Raw genomic sequence first — 19,578 nt, forward strand, 5'->3', positions numbered from 1 at the left:
GTGGGGGGGCGTGTGCGGCGTAGGGCGCGGCATGCCGTGAGGCTAGGCCTCAGGCTTCAGGCCTGGCGGCCCGGCGAAGGGCCGGAGCTAGGGTTAGCGTTAGGCCCCCGGTGAGGCTGAGGCTCGAGGTCGGGGTACGGACACGTGTGGGGGGGCGTGTGCGGCGTAGGGCGCGGCATGCCGTGAAGCTAGGCCTCAGGCTTCAGGCCTGGCGGCCCGGCGAAAGGCCGGAGCTAGGGTTAGGGTTAGGCCCCCCGTGAGGCTGAGGCTCGAGGTCGGGGTACGGACACGTGTGGGGGGGCGTGTGCAGCGTAGGGCGTGGCATGCCGTGAGGCTAGGCCTCAGGCTTCAGGCCTGGCGGCCCGGCGAAGGGCCGGAGCTAGGCTTAGGTTTAGGCCCCCGGTGAGGCTGAGCCTCGAGGTCGGGGTACGGACACGTGTTGGGTGGCGTGTGCGGCATAGGGCGCGGCATGCCGTGAGGCTAGGCCTCAGGCTTCAGGCCTGTCGGCCCGGCGAAGGGCCGGAGCTAGGGTTAGGGTTAGGCCCCCGGTGAGGCTGAGGCTCGAGTTCGGGGTACGAACCCGTGTGGTGGGGCGTGTGCGGCGTAGGGCACGGCATGCCGTGAGGCTAGGCCTCAGGCTTCAGGCCTGGCGGCCCGGGGAAGGGCCGGAGCTAGGTTTAGGGTTAGGCCCCCGGTGAGGCTGAGGCTCGAGGTCGGGGTACGGACACGTGTGGGGGGGCGTGTGCGGCGTAGGGCGCGGCATGCCGTGAGGCTAGGCCTCAGGCTTCAGGCCTGACGACCCGGCGAATGGCCGGAGCTAGGGTTAGGTTTAGGCCCCCGGTGAGGCTGAGGCTCGAGGTCGGGGTACGGACCCGTGTGGGGGGGGCGTGTGCGGCGTAGGGCGCGGCATGCCTTGAGGCTAGGCCTCAGGCTTCAGGCCTGGCGGCCCGGCGAAGGGCCGGAGCTAGGGTTAGGGTTAGGCCCCCGGTGAGGCTGAGGCTCGAGGTCGGGGTACAGACCCGTGTGGGGGGGCGTGTGCGGCGTAGGGCGCGGCATGCCGTGAGGCTAGGCCTCAGGCTTCATGCCTGGCGGCCCGGCGAAGGGCCGGAGCTAGGGTTAGGGTTAGGCCCCCGGTGAGGCTGAGGCTCGAGGTCGGGGTACGGACCCGTGTGGGGGGGCGTGTGCGGCGTAGGGCGCGGCATGCCGTGAGGCTAGGCCTCAGGCTTCAGGCCTGGCGGCCCGGCGAAGGGCCGGAGCTAGGGTTAGGGTTAGGCCCCCGGTGAGGCTGAGGCTCGAGGTCGGGGTACGGACCCGTGTGGGGGGGCGTGTGCGGCGTAGGGCGCGGCATGCCGTGAGGCTAGGCCTCAGGCTTCAGGCCTGGCGGCCCGGCGAAGGGCCGGAGCTAGGGTTAGGGTTAGGCCCCCCGTGAGTCTGAGGCTCGAGGTCGGGGTACGGACACGTGTGGGGGGGCGTGTGGGGCGTAGGGCGTGGCATGCCGTGAGGCTAGGCCTCAGGCTTCAGGCCTGGCGGCCCGGCGAAGGGCCGGAGCTAGGGTGAGGGTTAGGCCCGCGGTGAGGCTGAGGCTCGAGGTCGGGGTACGGACACCAGTCGGGGGGCGTGTGCGGCATAGGGCACGGCATGCCGTGAGGCTAGGCCTCAGGCTTCAGGCCTGGCGGCCCGGCGAAGGGCCGGAGCTAGGGTTAGGGTTAGGCCCCCGGTGAGGCTGAGGCTCGAGGTCGGGGTACAGACCCGTGTGGGGGGGCGTGTGCGGCGTAGGGCGCGGCATGCCGTGAGGCTAGGCCTCAGGCTTCAGGCCGGGCGGCCCGGCGAAGGGCCGGAGCTAGGGTTAGGGTTAGGCCCCCGGTGAGGCTGAGGCTCGAGGTCAGGGTACGGACACGTGTGGGGGGGCGTGTGCGGCGTAGGGCGCGGCATGCCGTGAGGCTAGGCCTCAGGCTTCAGGCCTGGCGGCCCGGCGAAGGGCCGGAGCTAGGGTTAGGGTTAGGCCCCCGGTGAGGCTGAGGCTCGAGGTCGAGGTACAGACCCGTGTGGGGGGGCGTGTGCGGCGTAGGGCGCGGCATGCCGTGAGGCTAGGCCTCAGGCTTCATGCCTGGCGGCCCGGCGAAGGGCCGGAGCTAGGGTTAGGGTTAGGCCCCCGGTGAGGCTGAGGCTCGAGGTCGGGGTACGGACCCGTGGGGGGGGGCGTGTGCGGCGTAGGGCGCGGCATGCCGTGAGGCTAGGCCTCAGGCTTCAGGCCTGGCGGCCCGGCGAAGGGCCGGAGCTAGGGTTAGGGTTAGGCCTCCGGTGAGGCTGAGGCTCGAGGTCGGGGTACGGACACGTGTGGGGGGGCGTGTGCGGCGTAGGGCGCGGCATGCCGTGAGGCTAGGCCTCAGGCTTCAGGCCTGGCGGCCGCGCGAAGGGCCGGAGCTAGGGTTAGTGTTAGGCCCCCGGTGAGGCTGAGGCTCGAGGTCGGGGTACGGACACGTGTGGGGGGGCGTGTGCGGCGTAGGGCGCGGCATGCCGTGAGGCTAGGCCTCAGGCTTCAGGCCTGGCAGCCCGGCGAATGACCGGAGCTCGGGTTAGGTTTAGGCCCCCGGTGAGGCTGAGGCTCGAGTTCGGGGAACGGACACGTGTGGGGGGGCGTGTGCGGCGTAGGGCGCGGCATGCCGTGAGGCTAGGCCTCAGGCTTCAGGCCTGGCGGCCCGGCGAAGGGCCGGAGCTAGGGTTAGGTTTAGGCCCCCGGTGAGGATGAGGCTCGAGGTCGGGGTACGGACACGTGTGGGGGGGCGTGTGTGGCATAGGGCGAGGCATGCCGTGAGGCTAAGCCTCAGGCTTCAGGCCTGGCGGCCCGGCGAAGGTCCGGAGCTAGGGTTAGGATTAGGCCCCCGGTGAGTCTGAGGCTCGAGGTCGGGGTACGGACACGTGTGGGGGGGCTTGTGCGGCGTAGGGCGCGGCATGCCGTGAGGCTAGGCCTCAGGCCTCAGGACTGGCGGCCCGGCGAAGGGCCGGAGCTAGGGTTAGGGTTAGGCCCCCGGTGAGGCTGAGGCTCGAGGTCGGGGTACAGACCCGTGTGGGGGGGCGTGTGCGGCGTAGGGCGCGGCATGCCGTGAGGCTAGGCCTCAGGCTTCAGGCCTGGCGGCCCGGCGAAGGGTCGGAGCTAGGGTTAGGGTTAGGCCCCCCGTGAGTCTGAGGCTCGAGGTCGGGGTACGGACACGTGTGGGGGGGCTTGTGGGGCGTAGGGCGTGGCATGACGTGAGGCTAGGCCTCAGGCTTCAGGCCTGGCGGCCCGGCGAAGGGCCGAGCTAGGGTGAGGGTTAGGCCCGCGCTGAGGCTGAGGCTCGAGTTCGGGGTACGGACACCTGTGGGGGGGCGTGTGCGGCATAGGGCACGGCATGCCGTGAGGCTAGGCCTCAGGCTTCAGGCCTGGCGGCCAGGCGAAGGGCCGGAGGTAGGGTTAGGGTTAGGCCCCCGGTGCGGCTGAGGCTCGAGGTCAGGGTACGGACACGTGTGGGGGGGCGTGTGCGGCGTAGGGCGCGGCATGCCGTGAGGCTAGGCCTCAGGCTTCAGGCCTGGCGGCCCGGCGAAGGGCCGTAGCTAGTGTTAGGGTTAGGCCCCCGGTGAGGCTGAGGCTCGAGGTCGGGGTACAGACCCGTGTGGGGGGGCGTGTGGGGCGTAGGGCGCGGCATGCCGTGAGGCTAGGCCTCAGGCTTCAGGCCTGGCGGCCCGGCGAAGGGCCGGAGCTAGGGTTAGGGTTAGGCCCCCGGTGAGGCTGAGGCTCGAGGTCGGGGTACGGACACTTGTGGGGTGGCGTGTGCGGCGTAGGGCGCGGCATGCCGTGAGGCTAGGCCTCAGGCTTCAGGCCTGGCGGCCCGGCGAAGGGCCGGAGCTAGGGTTAGGGTTAGGCCCCCGGAGAGGCTGAGGCTCGAGGTCGAGGTACGGACACGTGTGGGGGGGCGTGTGCGGCGTAGGGCGCGGCATGCCGTGAGGCTAGGCCTCAGGCTTCAGGCCTGGCGGCCCGGCGAAGGGCCGGAGCTAGGCTTAGGTTTAGGCCCCCGGTGAGGCTGAGCCTCGAGGTCGGGGTACGGACACGTGTTGGGTGGCGTGTGCGGCATAGGGCGCGGCATGCCGTGAGGCTAGGCCTCAGGCTTCAGGCCTGTCGGCCCGGCGAAGGGCCGGAGCTAGGGTTAGGGTTAGGCCCCCGGTGAGGCTGAGGCTCGAGGTCGGGGTACGAACCCGTGTGGTGGGGCGTGTGCGGCGTAGGGCACGGCATGCCGTGAGGCTAGGCCTCAGGCTTCAGGCCTGGCGGCCCGGGGAAGGGCCGGAGCTAGGTTTAGGGTTAGGCCCCCGGTGAGGCTGAGGCTCGAGGTCGGGGTACGGACACGTGTGGGGGGGCGTGTGCGGCGTAGGGCGCGGCATGCCGTGAGGCTAGGCCTCAGGCTTCAGGCCTGACGACCCGGCGAATGGCCGGAGCTAGGGTTAGGTTTAGGCCCCCGGTGAGGCTGAGGCTCGAGGTCGGGGTACGGACCCGTGTGGGGGGGGCGTGTGCGGCGTAGGGCGCGGCATGCCTTGAGGCTAGGCCTCAGGCTTCAGGCCTGGCGGCTCGGCGAAGGGCCGGAGCTAGGGTTAGGGTTAGGCCCCCGGTGAGGCTGAGGCTCGAGGTCGGGGTACAGACCCGTGTGGGGGGGCGTGTGCGGCGTAGGGCGCGGCATGCCGTGAGGCTAGGCCTCAGGCTTCATGCCTGGCGGCCCGGCGAAGGGCCGGAGCTAGGGTTAGGGTTAGGCCCCCGGTGAGGCTGAGGCTCGAGGTCGGGGTACGGACCCGTGTGGGGGGGCGTGTGCGGCGTAGGGCGCGGCATGCCGTGAGGCTAGGCCTCAGGCTTCAGGCCTGGCGGCCCGGCGAAGGGCCGGAGCTAGGGTTAGGGTTAGGCCCCCGGTGAGGCTGAGGCTCGAGGTCGGGGTACGGACCCGTGTGGGGGGGCGTGTGCGGCGTAGGGCGCGGCATGCCGTGAGGCTAGGCCTCAGGCTTCAGGCCTGGCGGCCCGGCGAAGGGCCGGAGCTAGGGTTAGGGTTAGGCTCCCCGTGAGTCTGAGGCTCGAGGTCGGGGTACGGACACGTGTGGGGGGGCGTGTGGGGCGTAGGGCGTGGCATGCCGTGAGGCTAGGCCTCAGGCTTCAGGCCTGGCGGCCCGGCGAAGGGCCGGAGCTAGGGTGAGGGTTAGGCCCGCGGTGAGGCTGAGGCTCGAGGTCGGGGTACGGACACCAGTCGGGGGGCGTGTGCGGCATAGGGCACGGCATGCCGTGAGGCTAGGCCTCAGGCTTCAGGCCTGGCGGCCCGGCGAAGGGCCGGAGCTAGGGTTAGGGTTAGGCCCCCGGTGAGGCTGAGGCTCGAGGTCGGGATACAGACCCGTGTGGGGGGGCGTGTGCGGCGTAGGGCGCGGCATGCCGTGAGGCTAGGCCTCAGGCTTCAGGCCTGGCGGCCCGGCGAAGGGCCGGAGCTAGGGTTAGGGTTAGGCCCCCGGTGAGGCTGAGGCTCGAGGTCAGGGTACGGACACGTGTGGGGGGGCGTGTGCGGCGTAGGGCGCGGCATGCCGTGAGGCTAGGCCTCAGGCTTCAGGCCTGGCGGCCCGGCGAAGGGCCGGAGCTAGGGTTAGGGTTAGGCCGCCGGTGAGGCTGAGGCTCGAGGTCGGGGTACAGACCCGTGTGGGGGGGCGTGTGCGGCGTAGGGCGCGGCATGCCGTGAGGCTAGGCCTCAGGCTTCATGCCTGGCGGCCCGGCGAAGGGCCGGAGCTAGGGTTAGGGTTAGGCCCCCGGTGAGGCTGAGGCTCGAGGTCGGGGTACGGACCCGTGGGGGGGGGCGTGTGCGGCGTAGGGCGCGGCATGCCGTGAGGCTAGGCCTCAGGCTTCAGGCCTGGCGGCCCGGCGAAGGGCCGGAGCTAGGGTTAGGGTTAGGCCCCCGGTGAGGCTGAGGCTCGAGGTCGGGGTACGGACACGTGTGGGGGGGCGTGTGCGGCGTAGGGCGCGGCATGCCGTGAGGCTAGGCCTCAGGCTTCAGGCCTGACGACCCGGCGAATGGCCGGAGCTAGGGTTAGGTTTAGGCCCCCGGTGAGGCTGAGGCTCGAGGTCGGGGTACGGACCCGTGTGGGGGGGGCGTGTGCGGCGTAGGGCGCGGCATGCCTTGAGGCTAGGCCTCAGGCTTCAGGCCTGGCGGCCCGGCGAAGGGCCGGAGCTAGGGTTAGGGTTAGGCCCCCGGTGAGGCTGAGGCTCGAGGTCGGGGTACAGACCCGTGTGGGGGGGCGTGTGCGGCGTAGGGCGCGGCATGCCGTGAGGCTAGGCCTCAGGCTTCATGCCTGGCGGCCCGGCGAAGGGCCGGAGCTAGGGTTAGGGTTAGGCCCCCGGTGAGGCTGAGGCTCGAGGTCGGGGTACGGACCCGTGTGGGGGGGCGTGTGCGGCGTAGGGCGCGGCATGCCGTGAGGCTAGGCCTCAGGCTTCAGGCCTGGCGGCCCGGCGAAGGGCCGGAGCTAGGGTTAGGGTTAGGCCCCCGGTGAGGCTGAGGCTCGAGGTCGGGGTACGGACCCGTGTGGGGGGGCGTGTGCGGCGTAGGGCGCGGCATGCCGTGAGGCTAGGCCTCAGGCTTCAGGCCTGGCGGCCCGGCGAAGGGCCGGAGCTAGGGTTAGGGTTAGGCTCCCCGTGAGTCTGAGGCTCGAGGTCGGGGTACGGACACGTGTGGGGGGGCGTGTGGGGCGTAGGGCGTGGCATGCCGTGAGGCTAGGCCTCAGGCTTCAGGCCTGGCGGCCCGGCGAAGGGCCGGAGCTAGGGTGAGGGTTAGGCCCGCGGTGAGGCTGAGGCTCGAGGTCGGGGTACGGACACCAGTCGGGGGGCGTGTGCGGCATAGGGCACGGCATGCCGTGAGGCTAGGCCTCAGGCTTCAGGCTTGGCGGCCCGGCGAAGGGCCGGAGCTAGGGTTAGGGTTAGGCCCCCGGTGAGGCTGAGGCTCGAGGTCGGGATACAGACCCGTGTGGGGGGGCGTGTGCGGCGTAGGGCCCGGCATGCCGTGAGGCTAGGCCTCAGGCTTCAGGCCTGGCGGCCCGGCGAAGGGCCGGAGCTAGGGTTAGGGTTAGGCCCCCGGTGAGGCTGAGGCTCGAGGTCAGGGTACGGACACGTGTGGGGGGGCGTGTGCGGCGTAGGGCGCGGCATGCCGTGAGGCTAGGCCTCAGGCTTCAGGCCTGGCGGCCCGGCGAAGGGCCGGAGCTAGGGTTAGGGTTAGGCCCCCGGTGAGGCTGAGGCTCGAGGTCGGGGTACAGACCCGTGTGGGGGGGCGTGTGCGGCGTAGGGCGCGGCATGCCGTGAGGCTAGGCCTCAGGCTTCATGCCTGGCGGCCCGGCGAAGGGCCGGAGCTAGGGTTAGGGTTAGGCCCCCGGTGAGGCTGAGGCTCGAGGTCGGGGTACGGACCCGTGGGGGGGGGCGTGTGCGGCGTAGGGCGCGGCATGCCGTGAGGCTAGGCCTCAGGCTTCAGGCCTGGCGGCCCGGCGAAGGGCCGGAGCTAGGGTTAGGGTTAGGCCCCCGGTGAGGCTGAGGCTCGAGGTCGGGGTACGGACACGTGTGGGGGGGCGTGTGCGGCGTAGGGCGCGGCATGCCGTGAGGCTAGGCCTCAGGCTTCAGGCCTGGCGGCCGCGCGAAGGGCCGGAGCTAGGGTTAGGGTTAGGCCCCCGGTGAGGCTGAGGCTCGAGGTCGGGGTACGGACACGTGTGGGGGGGCGTGTGCGGCGTAGGGCGCGGCATGCCGTGAGGCTAGGCCTCAGGCTTCAGGCCTGACGACCCGGCGAATGGCCGGAGCTAGGGTTAGGTTTAGGCCCCCGGTGAGGCTGAGGCTCGAGGTCGGGGTACGGACCCGTGTGGGGGGGGCGTGTGCGGCGTAGGGCGCGGCATGCCTTGAGGCTAGGCCTCAGGCTTCAGGCCTGGCGGCTCGGCGAAGGGCCGGAGCTAGGGTTAGGGTTAGGCCCCCGGTGAGGCTGAGGCTCGAGGTCGGGGTACAGACCCGTGTGGGGGGGCGTGTGCGGCGTAGGGCGCGGCATGCCGTGAGGCTAGGCCTCAGGCTTCATGCCTGGCGGCCCGGCGAAGGGCCGGAGCTAGGGTTAGGGTTAGGCCCCCGGTGAGGCTGAGGCTCGAGGTCGGGGTACGGACCCGTGTGGGGGGGCGTGTGCGGCGTAGGGCGCGGCATGCCGTGAGGCTAGGCCTCAGGCTTCAGGCCTGGCGGCCCGGCGAAGGGCCGGAGCTAGGGTTAGGGTTAGGCCCCCGGTGAGGCTGAGGCTCGAGGTCGGGGTACAGACCCGTGTGGGGGGGCGTGTGCGGCGTAGGGCGCGGCATGCCGTGAGGCTAGGCCTCAGGCTTCAGGCCTGGCGGCCCGGCGAAGGGCCGGAGCTAGGGTTAGGGTTAGGCCCCCGGTGAGGCTGAGGCTCGAGGTCAGGGTACGGACACGTGTGGGGGGGCGTGTGCGGCGTAGGGCGCGGCATGCCGTGAGGCTAGGCCTCAGGCTTCAGGCCTGGCGGCCCGGCGAAGGGCCGGAGCTAGGGTTAGGGTTAGGCCCCCGGTGAGGCTGAGGCTCGAGGTCGGGGTACGGACACGTGTGGGGGGGCGTGTGCGGCGTAGGGCGCGGCATGCCGTGAGGCTAGGCCTCAGGCTTCAGGCCTGGCGGCCGCGCGAAGGGCCGGAGCTAGGGTTAGTGTTAGGCCCCCGGTGAGGCTGAGGCTCGAGGTCGGGGTACGGACACGTGTGGGGGGGCGTGTGCGGCGTAGGGCGCGGCATGCCGTGAGGCTAGGCCTCAGGCTTCAGGCCTGGCAGCCCGGCGAATGACCGGAGCTCGGGTTAGGTTTAGGCCCCCGGTGAGGCTGAGGCTCGAGTTCGGGGAACGGACACGTGTGGGGGGGCGTGTGCGGCGTAGGGCGCGGCATGCCGTGAGGCTAGGCCTCAGGCTTCAGGCCTGGCGGCCCGGCGAAGGGCCGGAGCTAGGGTTAGGTTTAGGCCCCCGGTGAGGATGAGGCTCGAGGTCGGGGTACGGACACGTGTGGGGGGGCGTGTGTGGCATAGGGCGCGGCATGCCGTGAGGCTAGGCCTCAGGCTTCAGGCCTGGCGGCCCGGCGAAGGTCCGGAGCTAGGGTTAGGATTAGGCCCCCGGTGAGTCTGAGGCTCGAGGTCGGGGTACGGACACGTGTGGGGGGGCTTGTGCGGCGTAGGGCGCGGCATGCCGTGAGGCTAGGACTCAGGCTTCAGGACTGGCGGCCCGGCGAAGGGCCGGAGCTAGGGTTAGGGTTACGCCCCTGGTGAGGCTGAGGCTCGAGGTCGGGGTACGGACACGTGTCGGGAGGGCGTATGCGGCGTAGGGCGCGGCATGCCGTGAGGCTAGGCCTCAGGCTTCAGGCCTGGCGGCCCGGCGAAGGGCCGGAGCTAGGGTTAGGGTTAGGCCCCCGGTGAGGCTGAGGCTCCAGGTCGGGGTACGGACACGTGTGGGGGGGGCGTGTGCGGCGTAGGGCGCGGCATGCCGTGAGGCTAGGCCTCAGGCTTCAGGCCTGGCGGCCCGGCGAAGGGCCGGAGCTAGGGTTAGGGTTAGGCCCCCGGTGAGGCTGAGGCTCGAGGTCGGGGTACGGACACGTGTGGGGGGGCTTGTGCGGCATAGGGCGCGGTATGCCGTGAGGCTAGGCCTCAGGCTTCAGGCCTGGCGGCCCGGCGAAGGGCCGGAACTAGGGTTAGGGTTAGGCCCCCGGTGAGGCTGAGGCTCGAGGTCGGGGTACGGACACGTGTGTTGGGGCGTGTGCGGCGTAGGGCGCGGCATGCCGTGAGGCTAGGCCTCAGGCTTCAGGCCTGGCGGCCCGGCGAAGGGCCGGAGCTAGGGTTAGGGTTAGGCCCCCCGTGAGTCTGAGGCTCGAGGTCGGGGTACGGACACGTGTGGGGGGGCGTGTGGGGCGTAGGGCGTGGCATGCCGTGAGGCTAGGCCTCAGGCTTCAGGCCTGGCGGCCCGGCGAAGGGCCGGAGCTAGGGTGAGGGTTAGGCCCGCGTTGAGGCTGAGGCTCGAGGTCGGGGTACGGACACCTGTGGGGGGGCGTGTGCGGCATAGGGCACGGCATGCCGTGAGGCTAGGCTTCAGGCTTCAGGCCTGGCGGCCAGGCGAAGGGCCGGAGGTAGGGTTAGGGTTAGGCCCCCGGTGAGGCTGAGGCTCGAGGTCAGGGTACGGACACGTGTGGGGGGGCTTGTGCGGCGTAGGGCGCGGCATGCCGTGAGGCTAGGCCTCAGGCTTCAGGACTGGCGGCCCGGCGAAGGGCCGGAGCTAGGGTTAGGGTTAGGCCCCCGGTGAGGCTGAGGCTCGAGGTCGGGGTACAGACCCGTGTGGGGGGGCGTGTGCGGCGTAGGGCGCGGCATGCCGTGAGGCTAGGCCTCAGGCTTCAGGCCTGGCGGCCCGGCGAAGGGTCGGAGCTAGGGTTAGGGTTAGGCCCCCCGTGAGTCTGAGGCTCGAGGTCGGGGTACGGACACGTGTGGGGGGGCTTGTGGGGCGCAGGGCGTGGCATGACGTGAGGCTAGGCCTCAGGCTTCAGGCCTGGCGGCCCGGCGAAGGGCCGGATCTAGGGTGAGGGTTAGGCCCGCGCTGAGGCTGAGGCTCGAGGTCGGGGTACGGACACCTGTGGGGGGGCGTGTGCGGCATAGGGCACGGCATGCCGTGAGGCTAGGCCTCAGGCTTCAGGCCTGGCGGCCAGGCGAAGGGCCGGAGGTAGGGTTAGGGTTAGGCCCCCGGTGCGGCTGAGGCTCGAGGTCAGGGTACGGACACGTGTGGGGGGGCGTGTGCGGCGTAGGGCGCGGCATGCCGTGAGGCTAGGCCTCAGGCTTCAGGCCTGGCGGCCCGGCGAAGGGCCGTAGCTAGTGTTAGGGTTAGGCCCCCGGTGAGGCTGAGGCTCGAGGTCGGGGTACAGACCCGTGTGGGGGGGCGTGTGGGGCGTAGGGCGCGGCATGCCGTGAGGCTAGGCCTCAGGCTTCAGGCCTGGCGGCCCGGCGAAGGGCCGGAGCTAGGGTTAGGGTTAGGCCCCCGGTGAGGCTGAGGCTCGAGGTCGGGGTACGGACACGTGTGGGGGGGCGTGTGCGGCGTAGGGCGCGGCATGCCGTGAGGCTAGGCCTCAGGCTTCAGGCCTGGCGGCCGGGCGAAGGGCCGGAGGTAGGGTTAGTGTTAGGCCCCCGGTGAGGCTGAGGCTCGAGGTCGGGGTACGGACACGTGTGGGGGGGCGTGTGCGGCGTAGGGCGCGGCATGCCGTGAGGCTAGGCCTCAGGCTTCAGGCCTGGCGGCCCGGCGAATGACCGGAGCTCGGGTTAGGTTTAGGCCCCCGGTGAGTCTGAGGCTCGAGGTCGGGGTACGGACCCGTGTGGGGGGGCGTGTGCGGCGTAGGGCGCGGCATGCCGTGAGGCTAGGCCTCAGGCTTCAGGCCTGGCGGCCCGGCGAAGAGCCGGAGCTAGGATTAGGGTTCGGCCCCCGGTGAGGCTGAGGCTCGAGTTCGGGGTACGGACACGTGTGGGGGGGCGTGTGCGGCGTAGGGCGCGGCATGCCGTGAGGCTAGGCCTCAGGCTTCAGGCCTGGCGGCCCGGCGAAGGGCCGGAGCTAGGGTTAGGGTTAGGCCCCCCGTGAGGCTGAGGCTCGAGGTCGGGGTACGGACACGTGTGGGGGGGCGTGTGCGGCGTAGGGCGCGGCATGCCGTGAGGCTAGGCCTCAGGCTTCAGGCCTGGCGGCCCGGCGAAGGGCCGGAGCTAGGGTTAGGGTTAGGCCCCCGGTGAGGCTGAGGCTCGAGGTCGGGGTACGGACACGTGTGGGGGGGCGTGTGCGGCGTTGGGCGCGGCATGCCGTGAGGCTAGGCCTCAGGCTTCAGGCCTGGCGGCCCGGCGAAGGGCCGGAGCTAGGGTTAGGGTTAGGCCCCCGGTGAGGCTGAGGCTCGAGTTCGGGGAACGGACACGTGTGGGGGGGCGTGTGCGGCGTAGGGCGCGGCATGCCGTGAGGCTAGGCCTCAGGCTTCAGGCCTGGCGGCCCGGCGAAGGGCCGGAGCTAGGGTTAGGTTTAGGCCCCCGGTGAGGATGAGGCTCGAGGTCGGGGTACGGACACGTGTGGGGGGGCGTGTGCGGCATAGGGCGCGGCATGCCGTGAGGCTAGGCCTCAGGCTTCAGGCCTGGCGGCCCGGCGAAGGTCCGGAGCTAGGGTTAGGATTAGGCCCCCGGTGAGTCTGAGGCTCGAGGTCGGGGTACGGACACGTGTGGGGGGGCTTGTGCGGCGTAGGGCGCGGCATGCCGTGAGGCTAGGAGTCAGGCTTCAGGACTGGCGGCCCGGCGAATGGCCGGAGCTAGGGTTAGGGTTAGGCCCCCGGTGAGGCTGAGGCTCCAGGTCGGGGTACGGACACGTGTGGGGGGGGCGTGTGCGGCGTAGGGCGCGGCATGCCGTGAGGCTAGGCCTCAGGCTTCAGGCCTGGCGGCCCGGCGAAGGGCCGGAGCTAGGGTTAGGGTTAGGCCCCCGGTGAGGCTGAGGCTCGAGGTCGGGGTACGGACACGTGTGGGGGGGCTTGTGCGGCATAGGGCGCGGTATGCCGTGAGGCTAGGCCTCAGGCTTCAGGCCTGGCGGCCCGGCGAAGGGCCGGAACTAGGGTTAGGGTTAGGCCCCCGGTGAGGCTGAGGCTCGAGGTCGGGGTACGGACACGTGTGTTGGGGCGTGTGCGGCGTAGGGCGCGGCATGCCGTGAGGCTAGGCCTCAGGCTTCAGGCCTGGCGGCCCGGCGAAGGGCCGGAGCTAGGGTTAGGGTTAGGCCCCCCGTGAGTCTGAGGCTCGAGGTCGGGGTACGGACACGTGTGGGGGGGCGTGTGGGGCGTAGGGCGTGGCATGCCGTGAGGCTAGGCCTCAGGCTTCAGGCCTGGCGGCCCGGCGAAGTGCCGGAGCTAGGGTGAGGGTTAGGCCCGCGTTGAGGCTGAGGCTCGAGGTCGGGGTACGGACACCTGTGGGGGGGCGTGTGCGGCATAGGGCACGGCATGCCGTGAGGCTAGGCCTCAGGCTTCAGGCCTGGCGGCCAGGCGAAGGGCCGGAGGTAGGGTTAGGGTTAGGCCCCCGGTGAGGCTGAGGCTCGAGGTCAGGGTACGGACACGTGTGGGGGGGCGTGTGCGGCGTAGGGCGCGGCATGCCGTGAGGCTAGGCCTCAGGCTTCAGGACTGGCGGCCCGGCGAAGGGCCGGAGCTAGGGTTAGGGTTAGGCCCCCTGTGAGGCTGAGGCTCGAGGTCGGGGTACAGACCCGTGTGGGGGGGCGTGTGCGGCGTAGGGCGCGGCATGCCGTGAGGCTAGGCCTCAGGCTTCAGGCCTGGCGGCCCGGCGAAGGGTCGGAGCTAGGGTTAGGGTTAGGCCCCCCGTGAGTCTGAGGCTCGAGGTCGGGGTACGGACACGTGTGGGGGGGCTTGTGGGGTGTACGGCGTGGCATGACGTGAGGCTAGGCCTCAGGCTTCAGGCCTGTCGGCCCGGCGAAGGGCCGGAGCTAGGGTGAGGGTTAGGCCCGCGCTGAGGCTGAGGCTCGAGTTCGGGGTACGGACACCTGTGGGGGGGCGTGTGCGGCATAGGGCACGGCATGCCGTGAGGCTAGGCCTCAGGCTTCAGGCCTGGCGGCCAGGCGAAGGGCCGGAGGTAGGGTTAGGGTTAGGCCCCCGGTGCGGCTGAGGCTCGAGGTCAGGGTACGGACACGTGTGGGGGGGCGTGTGCGGCGTAGGGCGCGGCATGCCGTGAGGCTAGGCCTCAGGCTTCAGGCCTGGCGGCCCGGCGAAGGGCCGTAGCTAGTGTTAGGGTTAGGCCCCCGGTGAGGCTGAGGCTCGAGTTCGGGGTACAGACCCGTGTGGGGGGGCGTGTGGGGCGTAGGGCGCGGCATGCCGTGAGGCTAGGCCTCAGGCTTCAGGCCTGGCGGCCCGGCGAAGGGCCGGAGCTAGGGTTAGGGTTAGGCCCCCGGTGAGGCTGAGGCTCGAGGTCGGGGTACGGACACGTGTGGGGGGGCGTGTGCGGCGTAGGGCGTGGCATGCCGTGAGGCTAGGCCTCAGGCTTCAGGCCTGGCGGCCGGGCGAAGGGCCGGAGGTAGGGTTAGTGTTAGGCCCCCGGTGAGGCTGAGGCTCGAGGTCGGGGTACGGACACGTGTGGGGGGGCGTGTGCGGCGTAGGGCGCGGCATGCCGTGAGGCTAGGCCTCAGGCTTCAGGCCTGGCGGCCCGGCGAAAGACCGGAGCTCGGGTTAGGTTTAGGCCCCCGGTGAGTCTGAGGCTCGAGGTCGGGGTACGGACCCGTGTGGGGGGGCGTGTGCGGCGTAGGGCGCGGCATGCCGTGAGGCTAGGCCTCAGGCTTCAGGCCTGGCGGCCCGGCGAAGGGCCGGAGCTAGGGTTAGGGTTAGGCCCCCGGTGAGGCTGAGGCTCGAGGTCGGGGTACGGACACGTGTGGGGGGGCGTGTGTGGCGTAGGGCGCGGCATGCCGTGAGGCTAGGCCTCAGGCTTCAGGCCTGGCGGCCCGGCGAAGGGCCGGAGCTAGGGTTACGGTTAGGCCCCCGATGAGGCTGAGGCTCGAGGTCAGGGTACGGACACGTGTGGGGGGGCGTGTGCGGCGTAGGGCGCGGCATGCCGTGAGGCTAGCCCTCAGGCTTCAGGCCTGGCGGCCCGGCGAAGGGCCGGAGCTAGGGTTAGGGTTAGGCCCCCGGTGAGGCTGAGGCTCGAGGTCGGGGTACGGACACGCGTGGGGGGGCGTGTGCGGCGTAGGGCGCGGCATGCCGTGAGGCTAGGCCTCAGGCTTCAGGCCTGGCGGCCCGGCGAAAGGCCGGAGCTAGGGTTAGGGTTAGGCCCCCCGTGAGGCTGAGGCTCGAGGTCGGGGTACGGACACGTGTGGGGGGGCGTGTGCGGCGTATGGCGCGGCATGCCGTGAGGCTAGGCCCCAGGCTTCAGGCCTGGTGGCCCGGCGAAGGGCCGGAGCTAGGTTTAGGGTTCGGCCCGCGGTGAGGCTGAGGCTCGAGGTCGGGGTACGGACACGTGTGGGGGGGCGTGTGCGGCGTAGGGCGCGGCATGCCGTGAGGCTAGGCCTCAGGCTTCAGGCCTGGCGGCCCGGCGAAGGGCCACAGCTAGGGTTAGGGTTAGGCCCCCCGTGAGGCTGAGGCTCGAGGTCGGGGTACGGACACGTGTGGGTGGGCGTGTGCGGCGTAGGGCGCGGCATGCCGTGAGGCTAGGCCTCAGGCTTCAGGCCTGGAGGCCCGGCGAAGGGCCGGAGCTAGGGTTAGGGTTAGGCCCCCGGTGAGGCTGAGGCTCGAGGTCGGGGTACGGACACTTGTGGGGTGGCGTGTGCGGCGTAGGGCGCGGCATGCCGTGAGGCTAGGCCTCAGGCTTCAGGCCTGGCGGCCCGGCGAAGGGCCGGAGCTAGGGTTAGGGTTAGGCCCCCGGAGAGGCTGAGGCTCGAGGTCGAGGTACGGACACGTGTGGGGGGGCGTGTGCGGCGTAGGGCGCGGCATGCCGTGAGGCTAGGCCTCAGGCTTCAGGCCTGGCGGCCCGGCGAAGGGCCGGAGCTAAGGTTAGGGTTAGGCCCCCGGTGAGGCTGAGGCTCCAGGTCGGGGTACGGACACGTGTGGGGGGGCGTGTGCGGCGTAGGGCGCGGCATGCTGTGAGGCTAGGCCTCAGGCTTCAGGCCGGGCGGCCCGGCGAAGGGCCGGAGCTAGGGTTAGGGTTAGGCCCCCCGTGAGGCTGAGGCTCGAGGTAGGGGTACGGACACGTGTGGGGGGGCGTGTGCGGCGTAGGGCGCGGCATGCCGTGAGGCTAGGCCTCAGGCTTCAGGCCTGGCGGCCCGGCGAAGGGCCGGAGCTAGGGTTAGGGTTAGGCCCCCCGTGAGGCTGAGGCTCGAGGTAGGGGTACGGACACGTGTGGGGGGGCGTGTGCGGCGTAGGGCGTGGCATGCCTTGAGGCTAGGCCTCAGGCTCCAGGCCTGGCGGCCCGGCGAAGGGGCGGAGCTAGGGTTAGGGTTAGGCCCCCCGTGAGGCTGAGGCTCGAGGTCGGAGTCCGGACACGTGTGGGGGGGCGTGTGCGGCGTAGGGCGCGGCATGCCGTGAGGCTAGGCCTCAGGCTTCAGGCCTGGCGGCCCGGCGAAGGGCCGGAGCTAGGGTTAAGGTTAGGCCCCCGGTGAGGCTGAGGCTCGAGGTCGGGGTACGGACACGTGTGGGGGGGCGTGTGCGGCGTAGGGCGCGGCATGCCGTGAGGCTAGGCCTCAGGCTTCAGGCCTGGCGGCCCGGCGAAGGGCCGGAGCTAGGGTTAGGGTTAGGCCCCCGGTGAGGCTGAGGCTCGAGGTCGGGGTACGGACACGTGTGGGGGGGCTTGTGCGGCATAGGGCGCGGTATGCCGTGAGGCTAGGCCTCAGGCTTCAGGCCTGGCGGCCCGGCGAAGGGCCGGAACTAGGGTTAGGGTTAGGCCCCCGGTGAGGCTGAGGCTCGAGGTCGGGGTACGGACACGTGTGTTGGGGCGTGTGCGGCGTAGGGCGCGGCATGCCGTGAGGCTAGGCCTCAGGCTTCAGGCCTGGCGGCCCGGCGAAGGGCCGGAGCTAGGGTTAGGGTTAGGCCCCCCGTGAGTCTGAGGCTCGAGGTCGGGGTACGGACACGTGTGGGGGGGCGTGTGGGGCGTAGGGCGTGGCATGCCGTGAGGCTAGGCCTCAGGCTTCAGGCCTGGCGGCCCGGCGAAGGGCCGGAGCTAGGGTGAGGGTTAGGCCCGCGTTGAGGCTGAGGCTCGAGGTCGGGGTACGGACACCTGTGGGGGGGCGTGTGCGGCATAGGGCACGGCATGCCGTGAGGCTAGGCCTCAGGCTTCAGGCCTGGCGGCCAGGCGAAGGGCCGGAGGTAGGGTTAGGGTTAGGCCCCCGGTGCGGCTGAGGCTCGAGGTCAGGGTACGGACACGTGTGGGGGGGCGTGTGCGGCGTAGGGCGCGGCATGCCGTGAGGCTAGGCCTCAGGCTTCAGGACTGGCGGCCCGGCGAAGGGCCGGAGCTAGGGTTAGGGTTAGGCCCCCGGTGAGGCTGAGGCTCGAGGTCGGGGTACAGACCCGTGTGGGGGGGCGTGTGCGGCGTAGGGCGCGGCATGCCGTGAGGCTAGGCCTCAGGCTTCAGGCCTGGCGGCCCGGCGAAGGGTCGGAGCTAGGGTTAGGGTTAGGCCCCCCGTGAGTCTGAGGCTCGAGGTCGGGGTACGGACACGTGTGGGGGGGCTTGTGGGGCGTATGGCGTGGCATGACGTGAGGCTAGGCCTCAGGCTTCAGGCCTGGCGGCCCGGCGAAGGGCCGGAGCTAGGGTGAGGGTTAGGCCCGCGCTGAGGCTGAGGCTCGAGTTCGGGGTACGGACACCTGTGGGGGGGCGTGTGCGGCATAGGGCACGGCATGCCGTGAGGCTAGGCCTCAGGCTTCAGGCCTGGCGGCCAGGCGAAGGGCCGGAGTTAGGGTTAGGGTTAGGCCCCCGGTGCGGCTGAGGCTCGAGGTCAGGGTACGGACACGTGTGGGGGGGCGTGTGCGGCGTAGGGCGCGGCATGCCGTGAGGCTAGGCCTCAGGCTTCAGGCCTGGCGGCCCGGCGAAGGGCCGTAGCTAGTGTTAGGGTTAGGCCCCCGGTGAGGCTGAGGCTCGAGGTCGGGGTACAGACCCGTGTGGGGGGGCGTGTGGGGCGTAGGGCGCGGCATGCCGTGAGGCTAGGCCTCAGGCTTCAGGCCTGGCGGCCCGGCGAAGGGCCGGAGCTAGGGTTAGGGTTAGGCCCCCGGTGAGGCTGAGGCTCGAAGTCGGGGTACGGACACGTGTGGGGGGGCGTGTGCGGCGTAGGGCGCGGCATGCCGTGAGGCTAGGCCTCAGGCTTCAGGCCTGGCGGCCGGGAGAAGGGCCGGAGGTAGGGTTAGTGTTAGGCCCCCGGTGAGGCTGAGGCTCGAGGTCGGGGTACGGACACGTGTGGGGGGGCGTGTGCGGCGTAGGGTGCGGCATGCCGTGAGGCTAGGCCTCAGGCTTCAGGCCTGGCGGCCCGGCGAATGACCGGAGCTCGGGTTAGGTTTAGGCCCCCGGTGAGTCTGAGGCTCGAGGTCGGGGTACGGACCCGTGTGGGGGGGCGTGTGCGGCGTAGGGCGCGGCATGCCGTGAGGCTAGGCCTCAGGCTTCAGGCCTGGCGGCCCGGCGAAGGGCCGGAGCTAGGGTTAGGGTTAGGCCCCCGGTGAGGCTGAGGCTCGAGGTCGGGGTACGGACACGTGTGGGGGGGCGTGTGTGGCGTAGGGCGCGGCATGCCGTGAGGCTAGGCCTCAGGCTTCAGGCCTGGCGGCCCGGCGAAGGGCCGGAGCTAGGGTTAGGGTTAGGCCCCCGATGAGGCTGAGGCTCGAGGTCAGGGTACGGACACGTGTGGGGGGGCGTGTGCGGCGTAGGGCGCGGCATGCCGTGAGGCTAGCCCTCAGGCTTCAGGCCTGGCGGCCCGGCGAAGGGCCGGAGCTAGGGTTAGGGTTAGGCCCCCGGTGAGGCTGAGGCTCGAGGTCGGGGTACGGACACGCGTGGGGGGGGCGTGTGCGGCGTAGGGCGCGGCATGCCGTGAGGCTAGGCCTCAGGCTTCAGGCCTGGCGGCCCGGCGAAAGGCCGGAGCTAGGGTTAGGGTTAGGCCCCCCGTGAGGCTGACGCTCGAGGTCGGGGTACGGACACGTGTGGGGGGGCGTGTGCGGCGTAGGGCGCGGCATGCCGTGAGGCTAGGCCCCAGGCTTCAGGCCTGGCGGCCCGGCGAAGGGCCGGAGCTAGGTTTAGGGTTAGGCCCCCGGTGAGGCTGAGGCTCGAGGTCGGGGTACGGACACGTGTGGGGGGGGCGTGTGCGGCGTAGGGCGCGGCATGCCGTGAGGCTAGGCCTCAGGCTTCAGGCCTGGCGGCCCGGCGAAGGGCCGGAGCTAGGGTTAGGGTTAGGCCCCCGGAGAGGCTGAGGCTCGAGGTCGAGGTACGGACACGTGTGGGGGGGCGTGTGCGGCGTAGGGCGCGGCATGCCGTGAGGCTAGGCCTCAGGCTTCAGGCCTGGCGGCCCGGCGAAGGGCCGGAGCTAAGGTTAGGGTTAGGCCCCCGGTGAGGCTGAGGCTCCAGGTCGGGGTACGGACACGTGTGGGGGGGCGTGTGCGGCGTAGGGCGCGGCATGCCGTGAGGCTAGGCCTCAGGCTTCAGGCCGGGCGGCCCGGCGAAGGGCCGGAGCTAGGGTTAGGGTTAGGCCCCCCGTGAGGCTGAGGCTCGAGGTAGGGGTACGGACACGTGTGGGGGGGCGTGTGCGGCGTAGGGCGCGGCATGCCGTGAGGCTAGGCCTCAGGCTTCAGGCCGGGCGGCCCGGCGAAGGGCCGGAGCTAGGGTTAGGGTTAGGCCCCCCGTGAGGCTGAGGCTCGAGGTAGGGGTACGGACACGTGTGGGGGGGCGTGTGCGGCGTAGGGCGTGGCATGCCTTGAGGCTAGGCCTCAGGCTCCAGGCCTGGCGGCCCGGCGAAGGGGCGGAGCTAGGGTTAGGGTTAGGCCCCCCGTGAGGCTGAGGCTCGAGGTCGGTGTCCGGACACGTGTGGGG

The sequence above is a fragment of the Kogia breviceps genome, chromosome 4, assembly GCF_026419965.1.
Source record: "Kogia breviceps isolate mKogBre1 chromosome 4, mKogBre1 haplotype 1, whole genome shotgun sequence".
NCBI lineage: Eukaryota > Metazoa > Chordata > Mammalia > Artiodactyla > Physeteridae > Kogia > Kogia breviceps.